We start from the raw sequence: 16,102 nt of genomic DNA, 5'->3' as shown, positions 1-16,102 counted from the left end.
CTACAATTCCATCCACCTTTCCGGCTTCACATTCTACCTCATCAATTGTTGTCTCCTCATAACTACTCTTGATTGGAACAGGAAAGGAAGTCTTTCCTCACATTTTTGATTACTGAAATGTTTAACATCAAAGTATGTCACTCCTTTACGCAAGAGTTTCCTGAGAGGTTCAGTTTGGAAAGTGAAGTTTTCTGTGAACCTAGCATAATTATCTCATAGGCCCAAGAAGGACCTCAGTGGATCCTTATCTGGAGGTTCAGGACTTTGCTTGATCGCTTCTACTAAAGCCGATTTTGGTTTCATGCTAGATTTAGACAATACATGACCAAGGTAATTAACTTCTAGTACCATGAAACAACATTTTTCTTTCATTACTGCGATACCCTGTTTTTGTAACATGCTCAAACCTCATCTAAAACCTTCAAATGTTCTTCTTCGTTACTTGTAAATACCAAGATGTCATCCTGATAAGCCAAGACCTGTTTGGTGTCAACCAAAAATTTGAACATTAATTTCTGAAAAACAGATGCAGCTGATTCTAGGCCGAAAGGTAAGAGTAAAAACCTGTATACCCCACAAGGGGTGTTAAAAGCAGTTAATGATCTGGACTTAGTAATTAATTATTTTTGGTGGTACGCTGCCTTTCGGTCTGTTGTGGAAAATAATCCAGTTGTGTCTACATCTCCTAAATTTTGTGAAGGGTGAAACAGTCCACTAATATGTTTTTGTTGAGGGACGTGAGGTCTACACAAAGCCTAATTTCTCCGTTCTTCTTTTTGGCGACAACAATAGGGGAAATCCATTCAGACGAATCAACAGGCTTGATAAACTTTTCAGAACAGAGCTAGTCCATATATTCCTTTAACTGACTCCTCACGCTGAACGGAACATTGCTGACCTTGTGTACTACAGGTACAGAGTGATTCTTTAATACTATTTCATGCTTAAGTCCCTTCACTAAGCCCAATCTTTCTTCAAAAAGATTTGTGGTCCTCTAGCAACTTCGTTACCGTTTGTACCTGCATGATAGGTTCTACTAAGGACATGGGGCAGTTGGTGCCTAGTGTTAACACCATGCCAAATGCACCTTGATCTTTCCACCCCAATATATTGTACCCTTTTTTGCCATGTACATGTTTGTAGTGATGGTTATACTCTAGAATGTCAAGCTTTCTAGAGAATAACCCATTAGATCAATGCTATGTCCACCAAAAGCAAGGATGCGTATGTCTGGAGGCGACAAAATGAAACCTATTCTACCAATACAACTTATCAGTAATAATGGTGCTAGGTGCCCCGGAATCCTCTGTGACTTTTATTTGGTGTAACCAATATGCACATCACAAATAGGGTCCCTTCGTTTGGACTCTTTCTGATTTGCACCCACCATATTGATGGATATCACTACTTCATCATCCAATTCTTAACCTAAAGCAAGGCTTCCAGTATATTCTTCTTCTTTAGCAGGCCCCATCTTTAGAACATTCTTGCAAACAATTGCAAAGTGATCCACTTTTTTACACTTCAAACAATTTTTACTAACAGGACAATTCTTGGTGTTAGCAAAATGGTTGATGGAACCACATCTAAATGTGCTTGAAGTACCAAAAGATTTACCACTCCTCCTAGAACCTTTATTTATCGAATTATGAGATTTAGAGTTGGTTGTGATCACATTCACTTTTTCAGTATACAACTGCTTCTATTCAACTCCTTAGAAGCTTGTATGGACCTTGTGATGCCTCTAACTATTTCTACGGTCTCATGGAGATTGGGGCTGTGAAAGCACAAAAGCTTGTCTTACGTTTATAATAGCAGTTGACTACAATTTGATTCCTAAAATAGTTATGTAGGTTACCATCAGACTTGCACATTGAGGCCAATATTCTTAATTCAGGCAAAAAAAGCATCTATGGATTCCAGTTGCGATTGTGTCCTGGTAAATAATGTATTTCTACAATTATACTTGTATTATCTTTGAAGTGTTTTTAGTCTATTAATAACTCCCTTATAAGCATCCCATTCTCTAGTGAGAGATTGAATGACCGTGGGGAAATGGTCAAATATACGTTGACCATCTGCACCCAAACAGTTGTAGAGTAAAAGCTAGCTTCCTCCAAGGATTACATTTATCACCATCAATGGCAATTAAGTAGATGTCAACATTTTAAACTATTATATCCACTTGTATATTCGGATACCAGCTTCTGCTATGAATGGTGCGGGAAATGTTGGTGCTTTGGATTTTTTCAAAGGAAATTAAATTGTTGTATGATGAAATGCTGTGGAACAGCGAGCCTTTTACTGGCAGACAGGCAGAATGCTCAAATATCGTGCCTATCACTGGTATAATGAAGAAATATAAATGTCACATTAAATGGTACAAGTCACTTTAATGCTTACTCCTTTCTGTGTGGGACTAGCATTTTTTATTTTAAGTCAAAGTAGGCTCTTTGTACTTAAGATTTCTTAACAATTGCTAGGAATGTTATTAGGTTAATTTTGGGAAAGGCCATAGTAAGTGTTGTTCTCACCACCACTCCCCTGTATCTGCCTGCAATTCTGTAAGGTCATACACCCCCATGCCGAAACCAGGAGGTTAATGTGTGTGCTGCAGGAATCTGTGTGCAACATGATGATCATCGGATCGAGCCCCACAGAGTTCTTCTCAGTGTTTTGTTTTCTAAGTCCTGTAACGTGTCCACTCAAGATATGAACTTATAGCACAATATTGTTAACATGTATGGTAATATATACTTATTTTGAACCGCTGTTTTCAGGCTCTGTTTGACTCCCCTCTGCTGGTGGGAAAACAATGTGCTAAAGTAAGGGGCTTGCCCAATAATGCTAGGCACCAGGACAGTATATTATAAGTAAAACAGTGGTTGCCTTACGGACAGTTTATATACCAGAGTAACAGGAATTAATCATGTTCTCAGCGGTATCTAATATCACATATGAAACACATTCTGCAAAAATTAAGTAAATAGCTTGGAGAAACAGTCAAATATTGTTAAATTCTTTCTGAGGGCTATCAAAGAAGCGATGAAAGTAATTATATCAAAACGAGTTGCAGGCGCATTTTTCATCCTTTGCAGGAATCAAATGCGCAAGGAGGTCAGTGGACATTTGGAACCAGAAAGATGTTTGGTGAACTATCAACATTACTTCACCACCCCAACAATTTAGACACCATGACCAGTGTAGCCACGGAAGAAAGACTCAAATCAGGAATGAAAATTAAAGACTTATTACAAACATGTAGTCAGTAAGCAAAACCAAGTTATAGAGATACATAATCACCAAGGGTTGCTCAAGATGAATAAATAAATACAGGCATACTAACATCAGTAAAACTAGACGTTCAAGAAGAATGAAACAAAGTCACTAGAAATATCTGTGACACAGGAATCACATGGTGCTCAGATTGCACAATCATTAGCTGATTTAAATTTAGCAGAGTCAGTAATCTTTGGCTGGACACAGGTCAACCCTACAGCTAACCAAATTTGGATAATACATGTGTGGGGAGGAACACATGCATCCAAAACACAAAAAGGGCAAAAATAATTTGTAAAAAGATTTAACTTGGGCTACAGAGCACTAGCTGAAAATAAAAGACAATAAGCATCAACATGATTTCGTTTCTAATCTAAAAAGGCATGTCGGAGGGCAATGACAAATGGCAGAGACGAAGATACCTCTCCAAGGGATACAGCATTCAGGGAATGTTGATTAGCAAAGCACCTGGTCAGCAAGTCATCTGCAAGCATCAGGAAAGTGTCTTTCTGACAGGACTGGGACTGCTTCTGAGCAGTGTTTGAATATCCACTGCAATATTAATTCACTTAAACCGTTACAATTTGTCAAAGGTGTTAGTTCCTATTACATTAAAAGGTCATCATCCAATTAAAATTGATCACCAGACTCCAGGTTGCAAAAGTTCAGCAATTTCCCAAGTCTGTCATGGGAACATCTCCTTTACATGTGTCTCCAAACAGGCTGAAACATTTATATACAGGCTCAGTCCATGTTCTTGTATTTTAACATTCTCAAGGACAAATGGGTACAGTTCTTCTACAGTTAAACAATAGACTTTTTACAAATGGAACTTTGCTTCTCATGGGAACGAAATCTAAAAGTAGACTTTGCGTTATGAAGTAAATGATTCATTACTTTTACTTGACTGCAAAATGCAAGCACTGCAGGCCACAGTTGTGCTAACACACGGAAAATATAATATGCATTTGATTATTACATTTCTAATAAAACACATAATATGCAAACATAACTTCGTCATTAATGATATATCATAAATATAAGTAAGTCATTAATCTTTCATTTAACAAAAGAAATCTAAATTTGTTTCTACATGGGCTAGTAGCTTAGAGTCTAAATTACATTTTAACATCAGCTTTAACTTACTAACCTGTGATTTAGGTAAAAAAGGTACCTATGTCGAACTTTGAAATCCAGGTAAATTTGCACATTTAAAATGCATGTCAGTGCAGCTTTCTGTATTAGTTTTTCTCTCATTTACGTTCGTAAACTTAAACTTGTCACATTCTAATGACTTTAGTGACACATGGGACAGAGCTAAAGTTTATGCTCTGTCACCACTGTTGCATGTCATAGACTGATATCGCTGCTTAATATTGACATAAAGTTTTTTTTAAAGATCCATGCAACCTTTCTCTATGTAATTTATGGCTTAATACACAAAGAGCAAAGTAGCACTGAGCTATGGCGTGCATCAAGCAATAACGTACAGTTATTTCACAATGCCTTTTTGCTCACCAAATACTTCAAACTTTTTGTAGCGGTATTGTAAATTGACTTTGAAAAGGCCTTTGAGAAGCTATATTGGATATTCGTTTGATCTAATAGAAAAGCTGCATTCTCGCCCAATGTTTATACTCTACACTAAACTGTTCTACACTACCCCTATCACCTGAGTATGGGTTAATAACTTTGTATGGGACCCTTCTCCTCTCAGTTGGTACCAGGCAGGATTGCCCTCTATCACCTCTCCTTTTTGCACTTTTCTTAGAGCCGCTGGCCTCATTGCTGAGATTACGCCCACAGGTGACTGGGATTCAGTTGGACCACATTGATAGAAGATAGTTTTGTTTTGTGCGGACGATCTGCTTATATACTTGGGCCAACCTAACTCATTTGCTCCTAGGGCACTAGAAATACTAAATAAATTTGGAGAGTACCGTAACCTATGAGTAAACTGAGCCAAGTATTGCATATATTTAGTAGTGTACGCTGCATGTTATGGGTTGGGGGGAGTTGGGGTCTGGACTTCCCATGCTTCAATACCCGTAGTGACTATTGCTAATAAGTACCTAGGTAAATTTATATCAGAATACCTTACACAGATGTGGGAAGGCAATATGCATTCATTGATGGGGATGTTGGCAGCTGGTTGTTTATATAGTGAACCAAAATGTGGTACACTGTGTAAAGAGTCAAGGCAAATCCTAGAGGTATCCCAGATGCACAAATAACATCCCAGATGCTCTCTCTTAGGGTAGTGTGGTCGAGCAGTTAGGCATATCAGAGAGTAGTGCTAAGCATGCAAGGCACACGCTCATACAGTGAGAGACATGGGCAATGAAGAAACCTGACACTCATTTATAAAAATCATGTGTACTTCTATTTAAACTTAGATAACAAGATCACCAGAATCGAGTTAACACTTTTCGAGATAGAAATTGTTACAGTTTTTAAAGTTGACAGTGCAATGTTTGGGTGCTGTAATGTTATCATATAGGGGAAAACATGTACTGCATTCAGACACTTCACAGCAACTTACAAAACTGTTGTCCAGGACCTAAGGTGATTATGGGGCAGGGTCCAAACACACACCAACAAGTCGCCTTGGGAGGCTGCGGGGTGTCTGGTTGCAGTGGTGTGACATTCACTTCAATGGGAAACGGTGCTCTCGGGAAGATGCTGCAAGCTGGGACTGGAAGGTCAGTTCGGGGAAACCCACAAGGGGGCTCTTCCCCTGAGGTTCTCGGGCACTTGGTGACTCGTGTGGTCCACTTCTCTTTAGGCTGTGGGGCTCAGATGTAGTGGCATCTTCTGGCATCGGGTCCAGTGCTGGAGTTGCTCATGGTTACAGGAGGGCCCGCAGAAGCAGTCTGCAGTTGTGGACTTGGAGTGCAGTCCAACCAAGCCAACAAGTGGGCTCAGGTCTCACGAGGTGGGAAGATGTGGGGAGGACACCCTTGGTCCTCTTCTCCACATCCTGGGGCGGATGGGTGCAGCAGTGTCCTGAGGTGTCTGGTTTCTGTCTCCTGGTCACTGACAGTTGCAGGGGGTCTACAGAAACAGGCTGCAGACCCCGTTGTGAAGTCCAGAGTGGGCAAACTCAAGATGGGCTTTGTCACTTGGGGGCCTGGGGACCATGTTAACGGTGTTGGACTCAGGTGTAGTGGTGATATCTGTAATTGGGTTTTGGTGGGTCTGGTCCTCACAGTTCTTTCTTGGGTTACCTACAGATGCAGAAAAGCAGCTTTCCTGCTCCAAGGGAGTTCTTCTTGGTGATTGGCAAAGCACTGGCAGCTCTCTCTGTTTTTTGGAGGCTGCAGCGGCAGGACAAGTCAGCTTCTCCTGGTTGGCTCCAAGTCAGTCGTGCTCCTCAGTTCTCTGGTTCAGCAGTATTCTTGTCCACTCCTTCTTTTGTGGCAAGCGAAGATCTGAAGTCCTGTGATCAGGGGTTCCCCTAAATACTCAGTATAAGGAGCGTTAAGGGAAGAGAAGAGTAGTAGCCAATGGGCTACCTACACTTGTGGTCCCTACACCTCTTAGATGACCACTTCCTGTGGGGAGTGACATCACCTTGTCCAGAGTTCTTAAATTCCACCACACACAAGACGGTGGAATTTCCCAGGCTGTATTCAATTCAGGGTGGCCATCCCAGGGGTGTGTCCAGCCTGAAAATGCAACATGCCTCCTGCAAGGCTAATTTTCCCACCTATCCGGGTGCCAGATGGGCCCTGGGGCAGGGGGGGCGGCATCCTCCTCTGAGGAGAGCTAGTTCTGCACACGAAAGGCGGTGGGCTTCTTTGAAGCTTCCTGTCTTGGAATACAGATTTGCAGGTCCTCCGTTGGGAGGGGTGTGTTAAGACCCCTGTCAGAGTACAAAGGCTGTCATCCTTGGGAGTCAGATTCTCGTCTGCTGGTGGCACACTGGTTAGAACTAGTCAGTGAGCCCACCAGCAGTTGGTAGGTTTTCAGGGGGCACCTCTAAGGTGCTCTAAGGGTGCATGTATTAATAAATCCATTACTAGCATCAGTGAGGGTTTATTAATATGAAATTTTGATACCAGACATCCCTAGTTTCAGTGAAGCCATGTATCCGGGGAACGTGTATGGACCTTTGTCCAGCACATGTATTTAAAATGGCTTCACTGTACACTTACTGTGTCTAAGAATCAACAAAGACAGCAGGGCATATCTGCTCTTGCAGATATGCCCACACATGTAATATAATGCACCCTTCCTTACGACTGTAAGGCCTGCTGTAGGGGTGTCTAACACATAGTACATGCAGTGTTTAAGGGACATGGCACATGGGTTGTGTGCTATGTTGTGTTTTCACTTTTAGGGATTACCTTGTCACGTAGCCTGCAATGGCAGTCTGCATGAGGTTGGTGCTGGGTCCCTTATAGTGGCACAAGTTGTGCTGCAGCTTTTAGGGCCCCTCTTCAGTACCCATGCTTTAGGTACCAGGGGTACCATTTGCTAGGGACTTACAGATGTGCTAAGGGCCCTGGCCACTTAGGGATCAAGTGACCAGATGTCATGTTTTAGGGAAGAAAGACTGTTATTGGGGACCTGGCAAAAAGTGTAGGGGGAGGTACTGCAACCAGAACCCAGCTTCCTACAGGTGAGTATTGGGAAACAACTTGCACATTGAGCAAAGCTCTAGATATCACTGTTTAGAAGTCACCCTCTTTTAAATGGTCGGCCTCACTCAGCTATTGTACATACTGTAGAACAGGGTTCTGCAAAGTCGGTCCTGGAGAGCCGGGTCCATGCCAGGTTTTTAGCATAGCCACATTTAGAAAAAAGATGTTTCAGAAATGTACATTTTTGCAAATGTGGATATACCAAAAATCTGGCATGGACCCGGCTCTCCAGGACCGACTTTGCAGAACCCTGCTCTAGAACATTCCGCATAAGGTGCACTGCAGTTTTTAAAAACATTGATAACCAAATAATAAACCTTTTGGAATAATAGGACCCCTGCTGTTAGTTTGGCTAAGTGTTGTAAATCGCTATATGATGAGGGTCATGGGGTGGCTGACTGATCTCCAACTTCATCCCGCATTTATTGTTAATAAACCACTGACTTTTCGAGAGCAAGTCAGGCCCAGTCTGCAACAGTGAACGTTCAGCAGGGAATAAACCGCATTACTTTTGTGGGGGCGGCTGCCACGAGTGGACTCTGGCAGCTAAAACAGTGGTAGTGTGGAACAAAGCTCTTCATGCTATGGGGTGGAGCAGGAGATTAACTACTCAAACTCCATTGTGATCTGGGACACTTTTACCACAGACAATTTCATTGAAAGGCTTCACTGACTGAAACACAAGGTGCATTGCACTACTTGGTGCTCAAGATATTCTGTGTATTGCTGGAGGACTTTGAGCTGCTCAAAATCCAATTATTTTGCTGCCTGCAACCCGAACACACTACATCACCATTCTTAGCCACTTTAGAGGATTTACCAGAATTTAGTTCACTAGAACATAAATTAACCATAGCCTCACTTTCAGCCAAAAATATTATGCATATCTAAAATGCTGTATAACAAGAGTAATAGGAGTAACCCATACACCCTTTGGGGTGTATGGGTTACTCCTATTAACAGTGTCCCAAAGGGTTTTACTAAAAGACGGAAGGGGAGCCACAAGCAATACACAATTAAAGAATTACAAAGAAAAGTCAATCTAACTACACAGTACAGCAGTCACACAGTATTGATTCAATATAAATTTATAAATAAATATAGTACAGCATCAATATACAAAATGCTTGCTGAGAATACAAGGTGAACACATAGCACTTGGGATATAAACAGTGGTGCAAAGTGAAACATAAACACAATAGAACAACAGCGGCGAAAAGAAATATAACAAAACTATCCTCTAAAATGCTTCATAATAAACAGATGAAATAGCATAGCATCATTACTTTGTGAGTGAATATACAGTTGCAGCCATGCTTATGTATATTTACTTGTTATGCTGTCCTTACACTTCCATTCACGTGCGTTATCACACTTGTTGGTCCGCTTTCACGTTTCAGTTTGGAGAACCGGTTTATCAAATTCCTAATAAGTGCATTGTGTACAAGTGCCATGTGCAATTTGTCATTATACAATATTTTTAGCTGTTTAATCGATATAATACGCTGCATATTTTTGACTTCTCACTTTGTTAATATATGTGGTGTTTAACACCTTTGAATCAGTCCCCAAGGGAAACAGTATTTCACTTATGACAGAAGACGATGTATTTGTGTCTTTATCAAACGTTGCACCCACGGAATGTTCAGACATGTGATTACTTCCGTTGTGCTGTGAGTGATTTAATAATCAAGGCCATTCAATGGACGTCTGCTGCTATTTATGTAAATGCAAACAGTGAAGCCACTTCCTCCCTTTTTGAACGGACACAGTAGGCTTAAGTTTCAGTTATTATTTCAGAAAGAGGGCGCCTCGCAGCACATCAAAATTACATGCGCATTTAATTATAAACTCAGAGTGATTGTTGTGTAAACGTACATATTTTTCTTCAATCCGGACCATGGGTTTTGCGAAAAAGCAAAATATATTTTAGAAAGTGGCCAAGCACCTCAGAAGGATCCATTTATATAAAAATGTATTGTATAACAACTATATTTAATAATATTATAACTGTTATTATGGATGTTATATATATTATTTATACACAAAGAGCTACAACTTTCTCACAAGCAATGACATGATTCAAAGCAAAACAATTTTTTTTCCCTTGTATCTGTTATATTTATTTTCCACCCTATTACTGATGTCCACTCGCATCTATCTTGTTCTTCATTTCACTTCTTTTGGGATAATTTTCTGTCAAACATTTTTAAAATGTGTATGTTTCTCGGTGGTAGACCAGCTCCGCTATTACTTTTAAGTTTCTAGCCGCTAGCAGACAGTGAGGCCTGAACATGCAGCATCTGTGTTTAATCTGGGAGTTCAAGTTGATTTTGATCGTCCTCTCTCAGCACATGTGAATAAGCTTTCTTCTACCTGGTTTGGCCTAATAAGATTGCTTCGGAAAGTTTGTTTTGTTTTTCAGTGGAAACGCGGCCGTTAGTGTTTCTTAGTGCTATAATGAGCTGTCTAGATTCCTGTAATGCATTGTTCCTCGGGGGCTTAGCCGACCTTATGAAATGCTAGCGGGTATTCAGGAGGCTGCGGCTAAGTTAGCCTTACCCCACTCCAGATTTTACTCTGATTCTCATGCTGTATACTGCCTTTTTGTTTCAGAAAGAGTCATTGTGGTAATGTATAACGCTGTAGCTATATAGGCAGAGTGGAGTTATCTCTGCCTACTTGGCTGTCGAATGTGTTGAGGTCATGCTTTGGAATGTCTTTAGATCATAGTGCTGGAGTAGCGACCAGATGGGAAAGGCTGAAATAGAGAGAGATATAGGCAGAGTGGAGCTGTCTCTGCCTACTTGGCTGTGGAATGTGTTGAGGTCATGCTTTGAATGTCTTTAGATCATAGTGCTGGAGTAGCGACCAGATGGGAAAGGCTGAAATAGAGAGAGATGGCTGGATGGATGATGTCTCTTAGGAAGAATACCCTTCTTTCTACTTAAGTCTGCTGCTGCCTACTCTTGTCATTTCCTTTGGGATCAGGTGCCACATTGGCGAGGAGCGTAGGATACTATGGACTGGCAACTTCAGAGACCTCAACAACTGCAGGAGCGCATATCTACAGTCTCTCTGTCTCTCTCAGTTTCAAAAGATGTTGTTTGACAACATTTCTAGAGGCATTTGTACAGCGCTGCCATTTTTTTGGGAGGTAAGCCAGCGCTTCTCGTCTGTAAAGTGCTTGTTTCCGTGTTTGCATTTGAGAAGTATTGAGGAGTGTGTCCCGGGCCCAAGCGTTTGACATGGTACATATCTGGAGTGTATTAAAGCCGGACTTTTTTTTTCCCTCATAATTAATGTTGGTCGCTACTGGGGTGCTCCAATTCAAGCAATCCGAGCGTGGTTCAAATTCATACCCAAGTACAAGTTGCCCAGCTACACCATGTTTCCTTTTCATAGTTGAGCGTACTGGAATAATTACCTACCAGACACGTGCGCTTCTCACCACGAGAATGCCTTTTGCCATCACATGATTGTGATAACTAAGACTCGCGCCTCTTCCTGCTCACTTCAATTCAAGAAAGTCAGTGTCCTGAAGGGCATGCTCCCACGCTCTTCAACATAAGCCCTAATAGACGAAAGCTGCCTAACAACTATCTGTATCCAGGAACACACGCGCTGCAGCTCAGTCATGGAGACATGGTCAACGAAAAGTCCTTAGCAACAGTCATCCTTTCTCGTTATTGTTTCTCGATTGAGGTAACAGCTGAGATTACTGGGACGCATCTTGGCTTACAAGTACATAGGTCTTTTAGAAACTCAAATATTAAACTTTAAAAACAAAAGAAGAAGAACAATAACTACATTTTCAGTTTAGAAATAATTTTGAAGCTCAGAACAAATTATTTTGTTTTCATTGGTGAAGTTTAATTGAATATAGCATCTTCATAGCTTTGAGTAGTATATTATTTTATATATATATTTAAAGTTATATACTTTCATGTTAAATTAACATCAATGTCTTTTCAGGATACTTTCTCTCATGCACATAATGGTAATTTGTCAGTAATGTTAATTTTTTTTTCTCTGTCAATTGCTAACTGTTCAGTCATGCCAAATGTTACAGCACCTCCTTTCTGAATAACCCAGGTGGGCCACCTGTAAGATGGCATAAATGGAAGATCATTTTTGAAAGATACTCTAAAGTGTGTGGTGTGAATTTCAGTGCAGAAAGAAAGACAACATTTATTACATTGTTAGGGGCCAGAAGGACAAGAGGTCTTTGGCCACCTACCAGAAATTACAGGTATAGAAGCAGAAGATCTTAATGAGTATGAATTATGCATTATGAAACTGGATAAACATTGTCTTCCTTAAGTTAGCACCATATTAGAACGATACCATTTTGGGAAGTGGTGCCAGAAAGAAGGAGAATCAGTTGAGGATTATGTTACTGACTTACGTTAGCCTCTTCATGCAAATGTTCAGGATTAATAGAAGAGAGAATAAGGCACCAGTTCATGTTAGTATGTAACAAAGAAAGTATAAAAGAAGAATTACAGAAAAAAGGATGAACCGACTTTTGATAAGGTTTTAGTAGTAGCAAAGACCATAGAACACTCCCTGGAATGTGCTGAGATTATAAGTAAGGGGAAAAAGAATTGGAAAATGGTTAAAATAGTGAATACAATTCAGAAAAAAGAAAGTACAAATAAAAGCATTTATGCAAGAAGAGGGTTAATTTTGCCATAGTTTGCAATAAGAGAAACAAGCCAGATAAGAAGATATTAGAAATTGACAATGAATATGAAGCAGACGAGAATGATTCTTAATGATTATTAATGTGGACAAATTGTTCTTCAAATAGGGGAAGTGACGAAGAACATGCTTGATGATGTAATAAGAGTGAATGGAGAAGGTTCTAGAGTGTTGTTTGATTCTAGAGCGAAAATCACAATAATCTCAAGGAATTTCTATGAAGATAAATTAAAGACACTAATGAAAATTCATAGTCCTGATATGAGGCTGCATGGTCACGAAGGAAAACCTATTGATTCACTTGGGTACTTTGAAAGGAAGGTCGAATATGCTCTAAGGCATATAGATGTAAATATATACGTGTCCAAGTGAGGAGACAGTGTATTAAGCTGGTTCCACCAACGTGATTTGGGTGTTATATTAGATCACAAAAGGGTACCTCCCATTGCGTTGAAAGATTTTCCTGTGGTTCAGAAGGAAGAACCCTGATCATGATGAATTCCTGCATGACTTACAACAAAAGTTTCACAATGTGTTTAGAAAAACAAGTTAGGATGCTTAACAGGTTATTCACACAATATCTGTTTAATACCAGAAGCAAAACCTGTAGTAGGTAAACTTCTCAGTATTCCAGTTTCCATCAGAGAAGAAGTTAAACAGGAGTTTGAAAGACTTATGTCTGAAGGAATTATTGAAGAGGTAGAAGGTACAGAGTGGTTGGCACCAATAGTGGTAGCAAAGAAAACCAATGGGAGCACCCGTTTGTGCATCGATTTAAGAGTTGCATAATAATGTAGTAATTGACAAGTATCCGCCTCCTAATATCACAGACATGTTGCTATTACTTGAAGGTGCCAAGGTTTTTTCAAGTATTGACTTAACCTCGGCATATCATCAAATTGAGTTATATGAAGAGTCACGAGATCTTACAGTGTTTATTACTCCGTTTGGTACCTTTAGATTAATTCGATTGCTATTTATATTAGTGTCTGCGGCTTCTGTTTTCCAGAGAGCCTTAGAAAGGGTTTTAAAGGTGCTGGATGGAGTAAATATCTACCAAGATGACATTTTAGTCTTTGGGAAAAACAAGGAAGAACACAACTTGAGAGTAAGACAAATGCTGGGAAGGCTGAACAAGCACAATTTAACTATTAAAATGGAAAAAGATAAATTCAGTAACAATGCAATTGATTATCTGGTACATACTATTACAGGAAAATATGTTTTTCCCGAAGAGGACCTAGTTAGGGCAATACAGAGAATGAACTCACCAGGCAGTAAAGAGGAACTAATGAAGTTCCTTGGTGTTTTTGGATATTGTAACAAATTTATCAAACAAGTTGAATTTTCCTGGGACACAGACTGTGAACAGAGTTTCAAGAATTAAAAGAAAAATTGAGTCTTGCCCCCAGTTTAAAAAGTTTTAATCCAAGGGAGAAATCTATTCTTACCACTGATGCCAGTTTAAAGGGTTTGGGTGCAGTGCTACATCAAGGGGAAGGGCGTTCTCAAAGAACAATTTTGTTTTTGTCAAGAAGCATGAAAGAAACATAAACCAGCTAATCAGTAATTGAAATAGAGGCACTTGCTGTTTGTTGGGCCACAAGAAGACTAAAAAAAATTCTATGGGGAAATAGGTTTGAAGTCAGAACAGACCATAAACCGTTTTGTGAAATTTTCAAGAAAAAGGGAACAGATGAAGTCTCTATTAGAATTGCCAAATGGGTTGGGTTACTCCAAGAATTTGACCTTACGAATAAATCTATTCCTGTGGTTGAAAACACCATTGCAGATTCTTTGTCTAGGCTAGTGCCAATACGTAATGAACAGGAAGAAGTTGATGAAAAAAATGACTTTGAAAAGGAGATTTTTTGTGGAATGGATATTTCAGTAGTTTCGAGAAAAGAGTGGTTGGCTAGATTAAAAGCAAATACATTACGCCAAAAAGTTGAATCAGTAATAAAGGCAGGGTGGTCTATGAGACATAAAAAACTGAAGCGATGAAGAATTTCTGGGATGCTAGAGATGAACTGTCTGATAATGAAGGGCTATTGTAAAGAGGAACCAGACTAATACCTCCTTGGTCTTTAACTCACAAACTGATAAACTTAGCTCATGAAGGACATAAGGGTATATCGAAAACTAAGGGAAGCCTCAGAATGGCATACTGGTGGCCTGGAACGGGCATTCAGATTGAAAGAATTGTAAGAGATTATATTCAATGTTCTCTTAGTGAAAAACCAATCAAACCCAGGACACAACTAATGGTCATTAGAGAACGTCCTACGTCTCCATGGCAAGAAATAGCCTTAGATATATTAGGGCCAATATATGGGGAAGATCACGAACAGTGCGTTATTGAGCTAATTGACATTTATTCTAGATGGCCTGAAACATATATTACGAAAGGATTAGAGACCAAACATGTAATTCAGTTTCTAAGAGGGTTGTTTGCGAGGGAGGGTTTACCACAGACAATCTTAACTGATAATGGAGTACAACTGGTATCACGTGAAATGGAGAAATTTATATGACATTGTGATATACTCCATAAAAAATGTGCATTGTTTCATCCTGAGACAAATTGAATGGTAGAACATTGTAATAGAGTATTAAAGGAGGCTATACATATGGCTAAATCAAATGGTTTAAATTGGGAAGAAGAACTAGAAAAGAAAGTAGAACTGTATAGATTTGCACCACACTCTACCACAGGATGAACTCTGTTTGAATTGTTCCGTAATAGGAGATCAAATACTCGTGTAGTCCCAGGGTAGGTCAACAATTTGATTGAAGAGTCAAATTAATTTGTAACAAATTATGATTGGAAACTGAGAGAAGAAAAGAAAATTGAACTACTCAAAGAGAATTTTGACAAGAGGAAGTCAGTCAGAACAATAAAAAATGTATTTGGTGAATGGGTGATGATAAAGAGATTTTGTGTCAAAACAAAGTGTGTGAAACTTTCAAAACCCATGAAAATATTAAAAATATTTACCAACGCAGTGAAAAAAGAGGATTGACGTATATGCAATTTAAACATTAGTTTAAAGTGGGAAAACTGAAGGATCCGTGATTCATGAACCTCAAAACGAGGAAGAAAGAAATCTCAGGAATAACAAAGTTGCTCAAGAAGGTTTAAAGAGGAAATCGCAAAGAATGATCAGAACTCCAACATATTTGAAAGAGTTTGTGTTGAGAGCAAGATGAAGTGCATAAATCTTCTAGTTTAGGTTCCTTAACATTCTTTTAATTTTGGTTGTACATTTGTAAAATTTAGTATGTGAAGTCGACATTAGTGAGACTTTATTATATTGTGTAATATTGTATTCTATTCAAAAGAGGAGGGTGTGTGGTAATGTAGAACACTGTAGCTATGTAGGCAGAGTGGAACTATCTCCGCCTAGATGACTGTGGAATGAGTTAAGGTCATGCTTTTGAATGTGTTTAGATCATAGTGCTGGAGTAGCGAC

General features: G+C 39.6%; 1 protein-coding gene across 12 annotated transcripts in view; it reads left to right on the top strand.

The window, feature by feature from the left end:
* Positions 1-16,102, top strand: part of ST3GAL6 (ST3 beta-galactoside alpha-2,3-sialyltransferase 6) — a 502,129-nt gene that overhangs the window by 358,904 nt on the left and 127,123 nt on the right. The window lies entirely within an intron of this gene.

This window comes from Pleurodeles waltl, chromosome 8 (genome assembly GCF_031143425.1).
Source record: "Pleurodeles waltl isolate 20211129_DDA chromosome 8, aPleWal1.hap1.20221129, whole genome shotgun sequence".
Taxonomy (NCBI): domain Eukaryota; kingdom Metazoa; phylum Chordata; class Amphibia; order Caudata; family Salamandridae; genus Pleurodeles; species Pleurodeles waltl.
Note: the sequence above shows the minus strand (reverse complement) of the source record. Positions and strands in the feature narration are given on the sequence as shown.